General features: G+C 43.1%; 1 protein-coding gene across 2 annotated transcripts in view; it reads right to left on the bottom strand.

The window, feature by feature from the left end:
• The window catches only part of spata20 (spermatogenesis associated 20), a 368934-nt gene that overhangs the window by 160476 nt on the left and 188511 nt on the right, over positions 1-19947 (bottom strand). The gene's annotated exons all lie outside the window — the stretch shown is intronic.

Genomic DNA, 19947 nt, shown 5'->3' on the forward strand with positions numbered 1-19947 from the left:
AATGATCATAAAATCTCTACAGTGGAGCAGGAGGCCATTAGGCCCATTGAGCTTGCACCGATAACAATCCCATCCAGGCCCTATCCCCGTGACATAAGAACATAAGAAATAGGAGCAGGAGTAGGCCATCTAGGCCCTCGAGCCTGTCCCGCCATTCGATACGATCATGGCTGATCTGAAGTGGCTCAGTTCCACATTCCCGCCCTCTCCCCATAACCCTTAATCCCCTTGCCTATCAAAAACTTATCAACCCGCGTCTTAAAAATATCGAGCGAGGCAGCCTCCACCACTTCAACGGGCAGAGAATTCCAGAGACTCTCCCATGAGTTAACCTGCTAGTCCCCCTGACACTCGGGGCAATTTAGCATGGTCAATCAACCTAACATCTTTGGATTGTGGGAGGAAACGGAGCACCCGGAGGAAACCCACGCAGACATGGGGAGAATGTGCAAACTCCACACAGACAGCGACCTGAGGCCGGAATTGATACCTGGCACTATGAGGCAGCAGTTCGAACTACTCTGCCACTCTACACCTCTATTTTTTATTCTTTCACAGGATGTGGGTGTTGCTGGCTGGTCCAGCATTTGTTCCCTATCCCGAATTTCCCTTGCAAAGGTGGTGGTGAGTTGTTTTCTTGAGCGGCTTTAGTCCATATGGTGCAAGTAGACCCACAGTGCTGTGAGACAGGGTGCACCAGGATTTTGACATAGCCACAGTGAAGGAACAGCAATATTGTTCCAAATGTATGGCTTGGAGGGGAATTTGGGAATGGTGGAGTTCCCATGTGCCTGCTGCCCTTCCCTTTCCGACTGGTAGAGGTTGCCGGTTTAAAAGATACAATTTTCCCTCTAAGGGAAATCAGGAACAGACAGTCAACATGCACACTGCTCCACTACTCCCAAAAATATGCTACATATCTGCATTGTCTCAGCCACAGTGATATATGCTCATGTTCTTAAAGTTTATTTATTAGTGTCACAAGTAGGCTTACATTAACACTGCAACGAAGTTACTGTGAAAATCCCCTGGTCACCACACTCTGGCGCCTGTTCGGGTACACTGAGGGAGAATTTAGCACGGCTAATGCACCAAACCAGCACGTCTTTCAGACCATGGGAGGAAAACAGAGTACCTGGAGGAAACCCACGCAGACACGGGGAGAAAGTGCAGACTCTGCACAGACAGTGACTCAAGGAGGGAATCAAACCTTGGTCCCTGGGGCTGTGAGGCAGCAGTGCTAACCACTGTGCCACCGTACGTTATGCTTCAAATAAGTGCTTGAAGCCAATACTTGCAAATTGTAGAGGTAGCTTTAAAATCATATACGCTGTATATACTTAAGGAGAGTGTGTGTGTTAACTTTGGGCGACAGTACTCTTTGTAAGATAAGAACTCCCAAATTAATTACACACCAATGCATGACATGCTCGTTTAGCACAAGTGAGATCCAGGATTTAATAGGTAGGATTTATAATTTGGAATTATTTTCTGTATAATTAATTACACAGATAAAATGAAATTCTGAACAGCCAGACATTCTACAGCTGCCCGGCTGCTAGGAAGAGAATGTGTGCTGAAACCCTGAAATGAATTTGTCACTCGTTAATGCAGCGAATCTCATCATTGATTTCAGAGCTGATTTATTGTTTGTTGCCAGTTTAGTTTAGTTGGTAGCATTCTCTTTCATTGGGAAGGCTCTGGGTTCAAGCGGAGAAGATGTTTCATCAGAACTAGCTCACTTATGCTGGAGAAGTCGGCCCCCTTTCAAATTTCTGCATCTTTCACCCCAGACTGAGACGGTCTTTATATATTTCACAGCTCATTAAACCTTCACTCCCCGTGCCTTGCGCTGCGAATGTGGGATTTTACAAGATGATAATGTTTTCAAACATCTCTTAAATTTAAGGTGAAACGGGACGTCCTGGAAGGAAAGACGGTGAGATCACACTGAACTCTGCCCGGAGATAGGCCCAAATGATTTGGTCGTCATGGGGAAAGAGGCCCGGGGCTGCAATCAGGTGCCAGTTTTCATACCTTGACACAAAAGAGAGGCAGCTGTTTTTTCTGGACACAGACTCTCAGACCTGGAGGGAGAGAGAGAGAGGTAATTCTGGGTGATGATGCCGAGAAGCGACAGCTCGTAATAGTCGGTTTTCTGGTCTTTAAAAGGGTGGAAAAGATGGGGTTTTTGGAACAAGGAGTTGCAAGAGTGGACCTTGCAGCTGGAAATCATTTCAAGGACAAAGAGAAGACTGAGTGCACTGACTCTCATAAGGATAGTAAAAGCCTCTCCCTGACTTGGCAAGCAGATGGGACCCTGTTGAAAAAGCTGGGATGGGTTTGGACTTGAATCTACAAGGCCACTGTTAAGAATATGGTGTAATGTTCAAACGGGTCATGAAGTATTTTTGTTTGCCTCAAGTAGTTACTTGGGAAAAATCTTTTCTGTAGTATAGTGTATTCACTTCCTCCATCAGTGGCAGCAGTGTGCAGCTTATACAAGATGCACTGTGACAAGTTGCCAAGCCTCCTTCAACAGCACCTTCCAAGCTCATAACTTCTACCATCTAGAAGGACAAGGGTAGCAGATGCAAGTGCCCTTCCTAGCCACAGACATTTCTGACTCGGAAAGATATGGTATTTTCTTCGCTATTATTGGGTCAAAATCCTAACAGAGTTCCCTCTGTAACAGCACTCTGGGTGTACAAACACCGCTTGGACTGCAGTGGTTTCAAGAAGGCAGCTCACCACCACCTTCTCAGGGCAACTAAGGATGGGCAACAAATACTGGCCTGGCCAGCAGTGCTCACATTCCACGGAAGAATTAAAAAAAAGAGATATTAATATAATCCATTTACATTAATTCTGTTTTATATCAGGTCTATCATTAAAACAAAATTAAAAATCTGCAAACACAACAAGGAAAAGAATATCAACAAATTTGTAAGGATGCAACTTCGGGTCATTCTAATCAACTCATGGATATATCGATACAATTAGATCAGGTAGATTATGTTACACCCTGAGACAGATAGTGAGCCTTTTTAAGTCTTTAGTAACCTAAGTGTGAAGTTCATGAAGGAATGATGGCCTTTAGCCGTGTTTAAACATAGTATTTAATGTCATTGTAATGTTCAGTTGGAAGGAATTGGAAGAAAGAGGAGCGAGACCTGAGTTCAGTTGACTGCAGCATGCATTACTGCACAGCTAACACCTTTTGTAATCTTGGTATCGGTCATGAGTATATTTGTTAATTTGACCAGAGTATAGAAGTCAAAAGTCCTAGAATCTCATAAGAAACACGCAGATTCTAACGGATTAGACAGGGTAGATTCAGAAAGAATGCTCCCAATGGTGGGGGAGTCCAGAGCTAGGGGTCATGGTTTGAGGATAAGGAGTAAACCTTTTCAAACTGGGGTGAGGAGAAATTTCTTCACTCAGAGGGTGGTGAATGTGTGGAATTCACTAATCACAGGAAGTAGTTGAGGCCAAAACATTGTCGTAATTTCAAGAAGAAATTAGATACAGGTCTAGGGGCCAAAGGGATGAAGGGATATGGAGGAAGGGAGGGGGGGAAATCAGGATATTGAAGTCGATGATCAGCCATGATCAAAATGAATGGCGGAGCAGACTTGAAGGGCCGAATGGCCTACTCCTGCTTCCAGTTTCTATGGTGACATGGGAGATGATATGGTCTCTCTCTGATTGACCTTCTCTCATTCTAATTCCCTCACAAACCAGTGAGCTAAAAATAGCAGCCAAACTAAATTAAACACCCACGTGTTTAAGATATTTTAGTTGGTCAGCATAACTGTGCTAAAACTAGTCACTGCTGATCAAAGCTGATTAGCTATTAATGACTTGTTGCTAAGGCTCTGTAAAATTGAAATATCACTGTCTGCACTATGTATTCCAACCCACTTGAGATAGGTGCCAATATTCCATTAGTTCTTTTCATTTCTTTTTGTACCTTTACACTAGCATTTGGTGATTTATGTACCTGGATGCCTGAATCCCTTTTCTACTTCACAGCCCCCAGTCTCTTACCATTAAAAAAAAAATTCCAATTTATCTTTCTCAGATCCCAAGTTGATGTTCAGGTACAAAAAGTAATCAAAAAGGCTAATGGAATGTTGGACTTTATCCCAGGGGAGCTGGAGCTCAACTGACAACGTGATAATTGAGTTGCACAGAACCTTGGTGAAACCCCATCTGTACAACTGCATTTAACTTCAAATATCAATTGCAGCAAAGGTACATTGCCCTTTGAAGGGACATGGAGAGGATACACATCACCGGAATGTTCATAAAACCATAAAAAACTACTGCACAGAGTGCTGGCTTTTCAAATGAACTCATGCTTTTTCCCAAACATTTTTGTCCATAACCTCGTAAATTCCTCATCCTCAAGTACCCTTCTCCCTCACTTTGAAAATATTAAAGGAAACAGCTTCCATGAAAGTTCCAGATCCTGACAATCCAGTGAAAAAACATGGTCATCTCCTTTCTAGATCTCCTGCCAGTATTTTAAATGCATGACCTCTGGTTATTAACTCACATGGCAGAAAGTTGATGGAATGTCTGTCCATTGACTCTACTGAAACCTAACCTCTATTAGGTCATCTCTTAGCTTTCTCTGTTTTAAGATTGTTCCTTAACTTTTCCAACTTCTTCTCACAACTGAAGTTGCCCACCCCTGACAGCCTCCTCCTCTGTACCCTTACTAAAGGTCTTTACACCTTTTCCCAAGTGTGGTGCCCAGAGAAAAGGGATAACACATGACGACAGATTGCATAAACTGGGTTTGCCTTCACTTGAGTTTAGAAGCTTGAGGCTGGTGCGGGGAGAGGGGGTGGTACAGTTGGTTTGATTGAGGTCTTTAAAATAACAAAATAGATTCAATAAGATAGACTCAAAAAATAAATGCTCTAGTTGACAAATTCAGAACAAGGCAAATCAGGAATCACTTCTTCACACAAAGAATGGTGGAAATCAGCTACTCCACAAATGACTGCAGATACTGGTTCAATTTAGATCTTTAGGACTGACGTTGTTAAGATTTTTATTTGGTGAAGATAAGGAAATATGGAACAGAGACACGTAAATGTAGCTGAGATATATTTAGTCCATGATTGAACTGAATGTCAGAACAGGCTCTAGAACCAGGTTTTGCCTGGTTCTTCGACTACTAAATAGATGACCTCATACATTTCCACACTGGTCTTCTATCATGGTTCTTTTCCTCTCTTAATATATCTATGCCTCTTTGTAACTTCTGTTTTCCCTCTATAAGGCTCCTCCTAACTTACCATCATCTGTAAATTTGGACATACGACTCTCTACACCTTCATCCACTTCATTGATATACTGGGGGGAAAGCTGAGGCCCCGGTACAGATAGATCCTTGGGACAGACTATGGTACTGTGTTCTGCTAATCACAGGATGTTCTCTTGGTCCTTACTTTGGCTCATAGTGCCAACCAATTACCAATAAAGCCAAATGAAAACCTTTAAGTGAAATATACCCAAAAATGGCTGTAGCTGCAAGGAACTGGAAGTGGCACAGTGGTTAGCACTGCTGCCTCACACTGCCAGGGACCCAGGTTTGATTCGCTGTTTGTGCGGAGTTTTCACATTCTCCCCATGATGTGTGTTTCCTCCAGATGCTCCAGTTTCCTCCCACAATCTGAAAGACGTAGTGCATTCTCCTTCAGCGTACCTGAAAAGGTGCCAGAGTGTGGCAACTAGGGATTCTCACACTAACTTCACTGCAGTGTTAATGTAAGCCTGCTTGCGACAATAATAAATGAAATTGAGACTTTAAATAAACTTTAAACAAATTGGCAAGCTAAAGGTTTTAACCATTGAAAATGTAAAGAAAGTAAGTAGGTAGATTGCAGTTAGAATAAATAGGTTGGGGAAAGAGCGAAGAGCAAAGGTAAAAGAGGGAAGGTAAAAAGAAAGAGAAAGTCAAGGAATGGAGGAAGGGGAAAGAAGCAGAAAAGGGAGGGAGGGAACGGGGAAGAAGGGAAAAATGAATGGCAGGATAGGAGGGAGGGAAAGAATAGAGTTATGAAGGAAAAAGGAAGGAGGATTCGATGATTGGGATGGAGAGGGGGAAGGAAGGAGAGAAGGATGGAAAGGAGGCAGCAAAGAAAAACAGAAGTAAGGGAGTGAAGAATGGGAAGGAGAGATGAATAGAAAAATTGCATTTATGAAGTGCCGTTTAACAGACTCAGAATGTCTCAAAGGGCTACCTACACATTCAAAGTGTAATCAATGCTGCTTTGCTGACAAATCAATAGGATTGACTGAGGATAAGTAGAGGAAAAATGACAGGCTGAGCACAGATAAAATGTTTCTGAATTTTTATGTAAAGTTATGATTTAGGATCAGTTAATATTTCAGCGATAGTTACGCCAAACAGAGCCATTTTATTCCTGTAATATTAAAGCTAGTATCAATGTGCATGAAATTAAAAATAGACTAAATGGGTTAGCCCAGGCAGACCAGAGGTTCCCTGAACCTGCTGGCAGCCTCATGGTTAAATAGCAAACTACTGCAGTTTCAGTCTGGTCTCACTTACACTCAGAGATACTGCTTTATTTGCGGAGGTTTCTCAACTCTATTGCATCACCTTTCAAACATTTTATGAGTTCTTTTTGTTTTCACATGACCTCTGCTCGATCTTTGCTCAGCTCACAAAGATTTTTTGGAGCCGATATGAAGTTTCCATGGAGACTGCCAGGCCGATTGGTCCACCCGGCAGATGTGCCCTCGTGACGCTAATTCACACGGGGTGTCGCGAGCCAAGCAAATACATACCGTACTGTGATGGAACATATTGAATAAGGAAATAAAAAACCCTCGGGGCCACATCAAAAGCAGTTGTTAACCGAATCTGACATCTAACGCTTGAGAAACAGAGAGTGCACCTGCTCAATGACCTATCAGGGCAGGTAATAATATGTAAAGTGACACACAGTTACTAATCTACATGCACTGCAGTAAGAAGATGCCGGGCCATTGGAGAACACAGACAAATAACTGCAGGGATTTTCTGGCTCCCTTGTGGCAGGACTTCCAGGAGCGGAAGCACCTCGCCATCGGTTGCTGGTAGCATCTTCCGCTCCCACATGAAGTTAAAGGCTGCTTGTGTTACTCGCTGCCAGGGACACATACCATAGCGGGTCACCTGCAATGGGACTGGAAAATCCTGCTGGTGGAAAGGGCTGGAAAACCCCGCCACATATTTTTATAACTTTATGTTTGATTCAAATCATCACCCGAGTGATGAAAATGGAAGGTTCTCTTTTCTCCCTGTTCAGTAGCTTTCAGGTCAAGAATGGGAAGAGCCCATGACTCTGTACAGATTGGCAGTCTCACTATGAAAGGTCCTACAGGGTGACTTCTGAGATTTGGATGAAAGAACATTACCAGGATTAAATCTAAAGAAGCTCCAGTGTTCATTTAGCCATGGGTCAACCATTGAAGTTTTTACCTATTCACTTAACTCTAATCTCCCAACATTCTCTTCATTACTACATTCTCTGTCTCTCAGTTTTACCCACACCATGTTCATTATTCCATACAACTTTTTTGTATTGTTCTTCATGAACAACTACATCCACTTCTGCCTCCCTGCACCCTTGTTACGCCATCTCCTGCGCAATCCTTTCTTTTATTCAAAACTGTGCAGCTTTGTGCTGTAGTGTTCTATGTTCTGACTGCCATTTACCCTTTCCTTGTAGTTGTACCATATTAAAACCAAAGGGGGTTATCACATTAAACCACAGCTTCTCCATCTGTCTCATCTTCTCACTTAATCTTTTCAGCCTTGGTGTTATCTTGACCCAAGAGGCCTTGATCCTGCAGCTAATCTACTCAAAAGAACAAAGCAGATGCTATTGTCAGACGCGAACCTGCAAACAACGGTCACTAGTGAGAAAGGAAGCCCCAAAGCCGAATGTAGTAGCATTTCCTCATTGGAAGACCTGAAGAATTGGAGAATCTTCCCATAGACATAGTGCATGATTCAATAACCCCGATTCAACAATTTTGAGTGTGAGTTCCAGGATATTTATTCAGATATGGGTCATTGAGACAGAATCTGTCCCATTCTTCGCTAAATTCAACCGAGTGTTGAAGACAAACCCAAATTTGAGACATTAATAACATGAGGGAAAAGGCTACAGTCCGCTGAGATTTGATGCTAGGAACCATGCAACACCTTTTACAGGTCAACGTCCCTTTCACGGAAACTCTGGCCGTGGCAATTAAAGCCATCCTGTTATGTTGAGATGTCTCAGATTTCTGTGGATCAGCACTTTAGGCCCCGTCATCACGAACGAACACGCTCCATCCATCTGAACCAGATCATTTAATGGGCAATGGGGATCCACTTTTTTTTTGGTCTATTTTTGTTCCCTCAGGTTCCAATCTAGAGTTTCTGTTTCACAGAGTATTATAGTTTAATTTATTTGTTATAGTCAAATTAGAAGCGGATCAGGAAGTGAGGGGTAGAGGGTGCGAAAGGGTTAATAATCGCACAAGTTTAAAAATCACATAAGCTGCAAGCTGAACCTCACTCACATAGGGACATTTACATGCAGATGACAGGTTTCGATTAAAGTAAGCCCAGATAAAAGTCAAGGACCATCTAATTGAATGATGTGCAGCTGCAGCTGCAGTTCATCTCTGCCTATTAAAGCAAGGAACAATGGAAAGGGAGGTTCAGATACCACTGGTCAGAGATATCGCTATTACTTCTTGATGATATAATATGCACAAGTTTTAATTTAACATTACACCCTTATGTATGCATGATGTAACCTGAGCTATGATTGGATAGAGATAACTCTTATATGTCCATTGGTATGTGCAAATTACTTGTAATCGAAGCTGAGACTATGTATTTCTAAATTTTTCACTCACTGCTCTGAATGGTTTTACCCAGAGCTAGCAAAACTATCTTGAACCACTCTGTTATTTTGTCTGGCTACTTCAGGGGAATAATAGTTCTAAATACAACAAGAAACAATTGGAACAGTGCCTAATCAGGGGCGGGGAGAGACAGAGAGAGAGAGAGAGAATGGGGAGCTGGCATGGAAACAGGAGGTCTTTTGAAGAAGCTTTCAAATAAACATGAACATCCAACCAGAGTTGGCAATCTTGGGAGAGAAGGAAATAAGAAACCTGGTGGAAATAAAATCTCTATTTGGAAAAGATACTGATTGACTTCCTATTCAACTCTAAGGCATCACTATTGGACCTACTGGAAACTTCATTATTGCAAAGGAATCTTTCTAAAATCAGAAGACAGAGACAAACATCTTTGTTTACAATGTATCAGCAATAAACATTAGCTGGCAGACAACCGGAATCACATGTCCACAGTGACATGGGTCAGTGCATTTCAGAACTGGTCAAATTCTTCTTGGTCTTAAGAGTAAACAAGGGCCATAAACTGTGCATCACAACTTTACAGTCACTCCTGACAGAGTATTTTACTACTGTAATATTAATGCTAGGTTCACTGCGCATTAAATTAACGACTATATCGGTTAGTCCAGGGAGACCAGGGGTTCCCTGAACCTGTGTGTAGCCTCACAATTAAATAGGAAACTCCTTCCGTTGCAAGAAGCTCCCCATGTTGATCAAGCGTGGCCTCTTCTAAATGGGACAGAGTAGCAGAGACAAGCTTTTCATATCTTTCCATCAAAACAGATTCATGGTTTCTGTGGAATATGCAGGACGTGTAACTTACAAACCTGTCTCTCAACAACAGATGCATCAGCACCTGCACCTCAGGCTGCCCACCTACAAGAACCTTTCAGGAGTTTACAGGAATTTTTTTTATTCTTTCATGGAATGTGGGCATCATTGGCTAAGTCAGCATTTATTGCCCACTCCCGGAGAAGGTGATGGTAAGCTATCTTCTTGAACTACAGCTACAGTATTTAGATGGTAGGTCCAGTTCAGTTTCTGGTCAACAGTAAATCCGTGGACGTTCATAGTGGAGGATTCAGAGTTGGTAATGCCATTGATTGTCAAAGGTTGGTGGTTGGATTTTCCCTTGTTGGAGATGACCATTGCCTAGCACTTGTGTGGAATGAATGTTACTTGCCATTTCAGTCCACACCAGAATGTTGTTCAGGTCTTGCTGCAGAGAGGAGTTGTGAATGGTGAACATTGTACAATCAGTGGACATCCCTATTTGGGCCTTATGATGGAAGGAAGCTCATTGATGAAGAAGCTAAAGATATACCCTGAGGAACCCAATCAGCTCAGATTAATGGCTGCCAACAACTACAACCATCTTCCTATATAACTCAAACCAATGAAGAGCTTTCCTCCCGATGCCTATTTATTTCAATTTTGTTAGGTCCCCTCAATGCCATACTCAATTAAACGGTGCCATGCTGTGAAAGGTAGTTATGTTCACCTCACCTCTTGAGTTCAGATCTTTGTTCATGTTTGGACCAAAGCTGTAAGAACGTAAGAAATAGGGGCAGGAGTAGGCCATCTAGCCCTTCGAGCCTGTCCCGCCATTCAATAAGATCATGGCTGATCTGAAGTGGATCAGTACCACTTTCCCGCTCTCTCCCCATAACCCTTAATTCCCTTGTCTATCAGAAACCTAGCTACCCGTGACTTAAATATATTCAGCGAGGTAGCCTCCACCACTTCAATGGGCAGAGAACCCCAGAGATTCACCACCCTTTGAGTGAAGACGTTCCTCCTCAACTCTGATCTAAACTGCACCGTCCACCCCCTCCCCAGGAGGTGAGTGGTTCTGACAGAATCATAGAATCCCTACAGTGCAGAAAGAGACCATTTGGCTCATCGAGTCTGCTCCGACCATAATCCTACCCAGACCCGATTCCTATAACCTTACACATTTACCCTGCTAATTCCTCGATACTAGGATCAATTTTACATGGCCAATCAACCTAATCCACACATCTTTGGACTTTGGGAGGAAACCGAAGCACTCAGAGGAAACCCATGCAGACACGTGGAGAATGTGCCAACGACACACAGAAAGTGACCTGAGGTCGGAATTGAACATGAGTCCCTGGCACTGTGAGGCTGCTGTGCTGACCACTTACCACCGTGCTACCCATACTGAGCATTAGTGAACAGGTTGTTGCTATGTCAGTGGTACTTGAGAGCATTGTTAATGAACTTCCATCACTTTGCTAATGATTACAAGAAAGTTGATGGGTCAGTAACTTGGTGGAATGGATTTGTCCTGCTTTTTGTGGACAGGGCATACCTGGACATTGTCAGGTATACAAACATTGTATCTGTACTGGAACAGCTCAGATACAGACACGGCTTGCTCTAGAGAACAAGTCTTTAGCCAGCCTATTGCCGCGATGTCATTAGGGCCCACAGTCTCTGCAGTATCCAGTGCCTTCAGCCTCTCTTGATATCATGTAAAGTGAATCAAATTTGCTGAAGACTGACATCTGTAATGCTGGGGACCTTGGGAAAAGGCCAAGAAAATTAATCCACATGGCACTTCTGACTGAAGATAGTTGCAAATGCTTCAGCCTTGTCTTTTTGCACTGATGCAAGGATGGGGATATTCGTGGAGCCTCTTCCTCTGATTGTGAGACCAAATTCCCTCCAACTCGGTTTTCAAGTTTGCTGATGACACCATCGTGGGCAGATCTCAAACAATGATGAGAAGGAGTACAGGAATGAGAGAGAGAATCTGGTGAACCGGTGCGATAACTATAATCTCTCCCTCGATGTCAACAAAACAAAGGAGATTGTCATCGACTTTAGGGAGCGTAGTGGAGTACATGCCCCTGTCTGCATCAGTGGGAACAAACTGGAAATGATTGGGAGCTTCAAGTTTCTAGATATCTCGATCACCAACAACTAATCCCGGTCCCTCCACACCAATGCTATAGTGAAGAAAGCCCACCAACTTTTAAAGATACACTTTTTTGCTGGATGTATCACAGCCTGGTATGGTTTCTGCTCTGTTCAAGACCGTAAGAAACTACAAACTGCCATGAACAAAGCCCAATCCAACACGCAAACCGCCTCCCATCCTCAGAAAAGCAGCCAGCATAATCAAGGACCTCATTTCCCTGGGCATTTTCTTTTCCACCTTCTTCTGTCGGGATAAAGATACAAAAATCTGAGGACACATACCAATCAACTAAAGAACAGCTTCTTCCCTGCTGCTGTCAGACTTTTGAATGGACCTACCTTGCATTAAGTTGATCTTTCTCTACACCCTAGCTATGACTGTAACACTACATTCTGCATTCTCTCCCTTTCTTCTCTATGTACGGTATGCAAGAAACAATGCTTTTCATTGTATACCAATACATGAGACAATAATAAATCAAATCAAACCCCAATACCTCTCCTGTTAGTTGTTTAATTGTCCACCATCACTCATGACTGGATGTGGCAGGACAGCAGAGCTCTGATTTGATCCAGCGTTTGCCACACTGTTAGGACAGTGCATTTGGCAACATAGAACAAGATGATGAGGGCACAAAAATGTCATTTTCTTGGAGCACTTTCCTTATTTTTTTTCTAAAATAATTAGCAATGGGAGAGAAAAGCCCCTTCAACTAGTCAAGAATCACTCAAACAACAAAGAGGATGTTTGTTTTGCAGTTGGGTGTAGGAAGGTGATGCGCTCTGAGGTGGACACACTGCATATGATTTTCACTGAGTGGACGGGTTTTGAACGGATTTAAATCACTACCATCAGGCAGCGAATGGCAGGAGGTGAACCGGATGGAGGTGGAACATCATACACTGAGACCTCCAACATTACATACAAATTTGACAATCTCTCCTGCATAGATCCAGCTGAAGATAAAAGGAAACCAGCCACAAAATTTGTTCCACTTTCAAGAAGATAATAAACAAACCTGGCCGAATTTCTAAAAAGTGAAAACACTAAAATCTTAAAAGTTTCCTTGAAATTTACCTTTGAACATGCTTTAATTCATCTATCTTGCGTCTCCTTAATTGGCTCAGTGTCAGAATTTGATTTGTGATGCTCCTGTGATCTTGGGATGTTTTGTTAAGGGTGCTGCATAAATTCAACTCATTGTTGTTGTTTCTGTTATCTAAATCTCTCTCTACATAAATACTTTCTGAGCAGAAGTGTGTATTTTAAACTCTTGAAATGGGTTGGTCAGATTCCGGAACACAAGAATCATGTACTTTTATCCTGTGCCCCAGGACACAAAAGGAATTGTGAATTAGAGACAAAAAAAGGAAAACATTGTGTGGGAGATGTACAGCAGGTCTGTCAGAAAAGTTAACATTTCAGCTGAAATCTCAGTAGAAATACGTGATTCTTGTGTTCCAGGCCAACAATTTCAAGAGTTTAAAATAAATATTTTCTAACTAAACATGTATATCGAGATGCAGATAATAGAAACTAGTTAAGTGCAGTGTAGACCATTGCCCTTTTACCTCTGGTACCTAGTTTCAAAACAAACTAACATGGCTTACCCATTTAATAAATACACATGCAATGGGCAGCATGGTAGCACACTGGTTAGCACTGCTGCCTCACAACGCCAAGGACCCGGATTCAATTCCGGCCTCGGGTCACTGTCTGTGTAGAGTTTGCACGTTCTGCAGTGTCTGCGTGGGTTTCCTCCGGGTGCTCCAGTTTCCTCCCACAATCCAAAGATGTGCGGGTTAGGTGGATTGGCCATGCTAAATTGACCCTAATGTCAGGGGGATTAGCAGGGTAAATGAGAGTTATGGGGAAAGGACTTGGGTGGGATTGTGGTTGGCACAGGCTCAATGGGCCAAAAGGCCTCCTTCTGTACTGTAGGGATTCTACGATAACCCTTCTCTTAATAATATCCTTCACTGCAACATTTATGTACCGAGTGCCATATAAACACAATAACATAACAGCTGCTATAAACACTTTGTTTGCCAGAATATGCAGTATTTATGAATGCCTCTCAGGTGCTGGTTCAGGAAACTTCACAATTTCCTTTTTGTACAAGATCAATTTGAATGGACTAATAAGCCCAGGATTTAAGGAGATGCTGTTTCTTCGGGATAGCAAAGCATCTTTTACAAAAAGGCTCTCGAAATAACAGATCAGTGTGTCAGATTTCTGTAGGTTTTGAAGTTCTACTCAGGATGAAGGCTTTGCAGCTTTTATTCAGGAATCAAACTTGAGGAAAAGCAGAGGACTCACACAACTGGAAACACTTCAATTACTATTGAGCTGTAAATAAAGAACTTAGTTCTGCGTTTCCAGCAAATATCAAACCATTACATAGCATTCTCTCTCTCAATGTCACGCTACACTCAGACAATAAAGAACCTATTTGTACTTCAATACCAAACTTCATTCCTCCGAAACTTAGGAGTGTGTTTTATTCACAAACTGATGACATTCAGCTTACTTTAAGAAAGTGTTGTGTATAAAGAACATTCTTGATCTATGGCATCACAATCAAATGCTTGGAAACTCGACCATAATTCTCCTCAGGAATTTCTCGGATACGCTGCCAACCTGTACTGTTTCTGCTGTAATATCTTTGGGCTTACTTCCAAAATTGAAAAATAAGTCAAACCATTCCCTCCCGTTATTGCAATATTCTTGCTTCTATTCGGTTGATCTGACTATTGCCAATGCTCCTCATGGGCTTTCCTTTCTTCGCTTCTGGGCCAGGAGGATGTGGGATCAAACCCTACTCCAGTGGCTGCAATTACAAGTGACAGAACAGGCTCGAAGGGCCAAATGGCCTACTCCTGCTCCTTAGTTCCCATGTAAAATCCAGGCTTCCAGTGAGGTGCTGACAGAGTGCTGCAACAACAGTAACAGTCCTTCAAGTGAGATGCTAATGTGAAAGATTCCACTGCACTAATTTGAAGAAAAGCAGGGAAATATCCCCATCTTTCCGACCAATGGTTATTCCTTAACTAACATCGCTAAAAATACAAATTAACTAGGTGTGGAGGCAGCACAGTGGTTAGCACTGCTGCCTCACAGCATCAGGGACCCAGCTTTGAATCCCGGCTTGGGCCAATGTCTATGCGGTGTCTGCACATTCTCCCTGTGTCTGCGTGGGTTTCCTCCGGGTGCTCCGCTTTCCTCCCACAGTCCCAAAAGCATGCAGGTTAGGTGCACTGGTCATGCTAAATTCTCCCTCAGTGTACCCACCGAGCATCCAAATTTGAGTGTGCCGGAGTGTGGCGATTGGGGGATCTTCACAGTAACTTCATTGTCCTGTTAACGTAAGTCTACTTGTGACAATAATAAATAAACTTTAAACAATTTTGTGGCAGCTCGCTGAGGGAAAATCTTTTGCTGCATTTCCTACATTACAAGAATGATTACACTTAAAATATTAACTTGGTCTCAAGACATCCCGCGGCACATCATAAGAACTTAATAAATATTAAGTCACATAAGGAAATATTTGTGCAGATATCGAAAGGACATAGAAGTAGGTTTCGAGGAGGAGGCAAGGAGGTGGAGAGGTGGCTTGGTTTAAGGAGGGAACCACAGAACCTTCAGGCCAAGCAGCCGAAGCCACGGCGACCAATGGTGCAGTGTTTAAAAGTCTGGATTTGTCAAGAAATCAGAATTAAACCAGCGCAGTAACCCTGATGGCTGTGGGGCTGGAGGAGATTATGAAGATAGGGAAGGGAAACCATGGGGATGGTTTGAAATAAAGAATTTTAGAATTCAAGAATGCATTTTATTACATTTAAGATGTTATATAAATTCAACTCCAAAGATGTGCAGGTTAGATTGACTGGCCACGCTAAATTGCCCCTTAGTGTCTCCGGATGTGTATGTTAGAGGGATTAGCAGGGAAAACATGTGGAGATAGGGCCTGGGTGGGGTTGTTGTCGGTGCAGATTCGATGAGCCAAATGGCCTCCTTCTGCACTGCAGGAATCCAAGATTCTAAGGTAGTACTTAGCTGGGAGCCAATATAGGAAGCACAGAGGGGATGGGTGAACAGCACTTGGTGCAAGTAAGGACACAGCAGCAGAGTTTCAAGTAAACTACAAGCTTAGAGGGTGGAATTTGGATGTCCAACAACAACGAAGGGGCACTGGAGGAGGATGGTGCAGTCAAACTTGTCAAAGCCGGCAGACAAGTCAAGAAGAATGAGAAAGGTTCATTTAACTTTGTCACAGTCATTGTAATATTCCCTGTGACTTTGAAGAGAACAGTTTGGCCACCATGCTAAGGGTGGATGGAGACTCGAGTTCGGGAATTCAAACATGGGGTTCCAGGAAAGACGGAGATGAATTTGGGAGGCCATAGCACATGCAAGGACTTTGGAATGGAAAGACAGGTGGAATGGCAGTTTGCAAGGATGACGGGGTGAAGCGTTAATTTGCTGAGAAGGGGGATGATTGCAGCAGATTTAGGGGGGAGCAATCCCTGAAGAGAGAGAGAACAATAAACATAGGATGTAGCAACATAGGGCATAGGAGCATTCAGCCCATTGGGCCTATTCTGCCTTCCAATAAGATCTGGTTGTATCTCAATTCCATTTTATCTTCTGCCCCACCATAACCACTGAGCCCCTTGTCGATTAAGGACGTGTCCAACTCAACCTTGAAACAATTCAACCATCCAGCCTCCACTGCTTTTTGGGGAAGAGAACGCCACATACCAGCTGCTCTGAGTGAAAATACTCCTCCTCTCTCTCTCTCTCGTGATTGACTTCTTATTCTTAAACAGTATCTCCTGATTCCAGGTTCCCCCACAAGTGGAAATATCCTCCAGGTATCTACTCTACAAATCCCCTTCAGGGCCTTACATGTTTCAACAAAAATCACCTCTCTTTCTTCTAAGCTCCAATGGCTATAGACCAAACCTCACTTCATAAGAGAAGCCCCCTCATCCTAGGGATGCAGGAACAATATTGACTAACATGGGGTCCAGGAAGTGAAACATATAAGTGCAATTATTTGATTTGGTGACAGAGCACATTTGGTAGCTACAAGTCTTTATTACAGCCCTGTGATACTATCTGACCTTAGACTGAGTCTAAAAATATTAAATCTTTGCCGAGAGCCGATTTGAACACCTGTGATTTCCCCATGTAAGGTTTTACTTTAAATTGGACATCTTTCTGCTTTCCCGATTTCCTCTTGTTATCCCTTACTGCAGTTAGACAGGTGTCAAGAACTTGATTAAGCAACCTCCTCACATCTATAAACCAAAATGTGACCTATTTCACCATCACAGCTGGGTCCACCTTGCCCTCACCAAATACACACGCACATACTAACAAACAGCGGATAAAGAAAGATCCTTTCACAACCTCAGAATTTCTGGTGTGCTTCAATACATATTTTTTAAAGTGCAGTCACTGGAAACACAGCAGCCAGTTTTAGCACAGCAAGCTCCCACACACTGACCAGATCACAGAATCCCTACAGTGGAGAAAGAGGCCATTCAGCCCATTGAGCTTGCACCAACAACAATCTCACCCAGGCCCTAGCTCTGTAACCCCACGCATTTACCTTGCTAATCCCCCTGACAACGTACCATGGCCAATCTACATAACCTACACATTTGGACTATGGGTGGTCACTGAGCACCCAGAGGAACCCAACATGGACGCAGAGAACATGCAAACTCCACACAGACAGACAGTCACCAAAGACTGGAATTGAATCTGGCCCACTGGTGCTGTGAGGCAGCAGTGGTAATCACTGTGCCACCCCAAATTGATGATCACATTGGATTATCATCAAGTAGCCCAGTATTCCCTGTCACAATGGCCGGAGTATCAGTGACTAAACTGGCAGCGCAGTATCAGGCAATGGCAGACCACCATTGAAAATAGCAAAGAAAACAGTTCAGTATGGCATCAGGAACCCCCTAAGAATAAGTGATGTCAGGCTTGGCAAGAGAAGGAATGAGGCCTCCCACATCACAAAATCGTCCTATGTACAAGCCTGGCACATTGTTTGTACCTTTAAGACTTGATTGCCTGTAAAGACTCGCATTCCAACCATTATTTTGTAAATTGAGTTTGTGTCTTTATATGCCCTGTTTGTGAACAAGACTGCCACTCACCTGAAAAGGAGCAACACTCTGAAAGCTTGTGGCTTGTGCTACCAAATAAACCTGTTGGGCTTTAACCTGGGGCTGAGAGACTTCTCACTGTGTTTACCCCAGTCCAACGCCAGCCTCTCCACAGTATAAGAAGAACAAGGATGCAAGGAATATACAAATAATGCACAGGAAAGGAGAAATTGAGAAGATTACAGCAAGAAATAGAAACGGAGAAATCAAACATCCGAGGGTCACGTAAAATAGAGCGAGCAGAAAGCAGCAGCTTCGTGAGTGATGAAGTGAGAATGTTATACTCAGGAAGAAATTAGATGGAATGGGGAGGATCAGTAATGCTCGGCAAGGAAGTTACAAATATGTTCATGAAATGAAACGCAAGTCAGACTGAATGAAGCCAGTGAAACTAAAGGAACAACCACTGTTTGTGACCATCACTTAGGTAGATGTACCCCCAAACAAACATCCAGACAAGGAGGTTGATGAAATATTAGGGTTGAAAAACTGTGTATAGTTTACACATTCTCCCCGTGTCTACGTGGGTTTTCACTGGGTGCTCTGGTTTTTCTCAAAGTCCAAAGATATGTGGGTTAGGTTGATTGGCCATGTTAAGTTGACCCTGGTATCAGGGGGAATAGCAGGATAAATATGTGGGGTTATGGGAATAGGGGCTGGGTGGGATTGTGGTCAGCGCAGACTTGATGGGCCGAACAGCCTCCTCCTGTACTGTAGGATTCTATGATTCTAGCTGAACATCCACACATTAACCAGAGGTAACCATTTTATTGCAATATTAGTTGAGAGATAAATATTGCTCAGGATACTGAGGGGAACTTTCCTTCTGAGAAGCATAGCGTCATGGGATCTGTCACATCCACCAGAAGTGCCACCTCCTACAATGCAACTCCCTCAGCCCTGCCCTTCCGCGGTTGCTGAGATTACGTGCTCTAGCTGCCGGAGTAGGGCCCGACAATCTTCAAGCAGGCAACAGTTCTATCGCTGAGCACCAACTGACATCTGGAAGAGTGGTAACCAGCGTCTAGAAAGGGAAGGCCTAGCTATCCACCACCAGCCTGCTCCCCTTTCCACTGCAGGAGAGCGGAGATCAATTATAGAACCCTGATTGTCGCCACAGCTTAGTTCAAAGATGTTCAGCTTTGGACCTTCTTTATTGAACCAAACAGCACATCCTTAGAAGATTAAAAGATTGGCCGTCACAAAACAAATACTGAATACACACCTGAGAGAGGAATGGATAAAAACTCACTGTGAAGTCAGATGTTTCAGAGAAACTGAAACAATCTAGAACAGCACAATCTGGTATGGATTGAAAAAAGTAATGTGTTTCCTTGGGTATTGATGAATCAGAAAGATAATGTTATTGGATTATTGAAACCTAACATCACGAAACAGGACAGCAATTCAAGAGGGAGAGAGATTTGAAGGGAGATCACTGTGCACTGAAAATAGACTAACCTCTGAAGGAAATATGCCTCTTGCATAATCTGCTCTTATTAATAATTCAAAACTACATGCTGGAATCAGAGTGTAAGCATAAATGCAGGATGACAGGAGTTCAAACACGAGAAGCAATAGGCTTCCGGGTGCTAATAGGGAAAGGGGAGGTTCAGGGAGATGGTCTCCCATACTGACGAGCCGACAAACCAGTGCCGAACCCAGGAACGGCCATTAGAATTATCATGATTTTTTGCACTGTCTAGGCAGAAGAACCCTTTGTGCATGACCCACTGGCAATCATCTGTCTGTGGACCCATCTAACAACTGAACTACACAACCCAGACTCCAGCAGTAATTCATGAGAAAAGTCAGCTAACGAAATCATGGGCCAGAATCTTCTACACTTGTAAAATTTACAGGCAT

The sequence above is a fragment of the Carcharhinus amblyrhynchos genome, chromosome 21 (assembly GCF_965287045.1).
Source record: "Carcharhinus amblyrhynchos chromosome 21, sCarAmb.v2.hapA, whole genome shotgun sequence".
NCBI classification, from domain to species: Eukaryota; Metazoa; Chordata; class Chondrichthyes; order Carcharhiniformes; family Carcharhinidae; genus Carcharhinus; species Carcharhinus amblyrhynchos.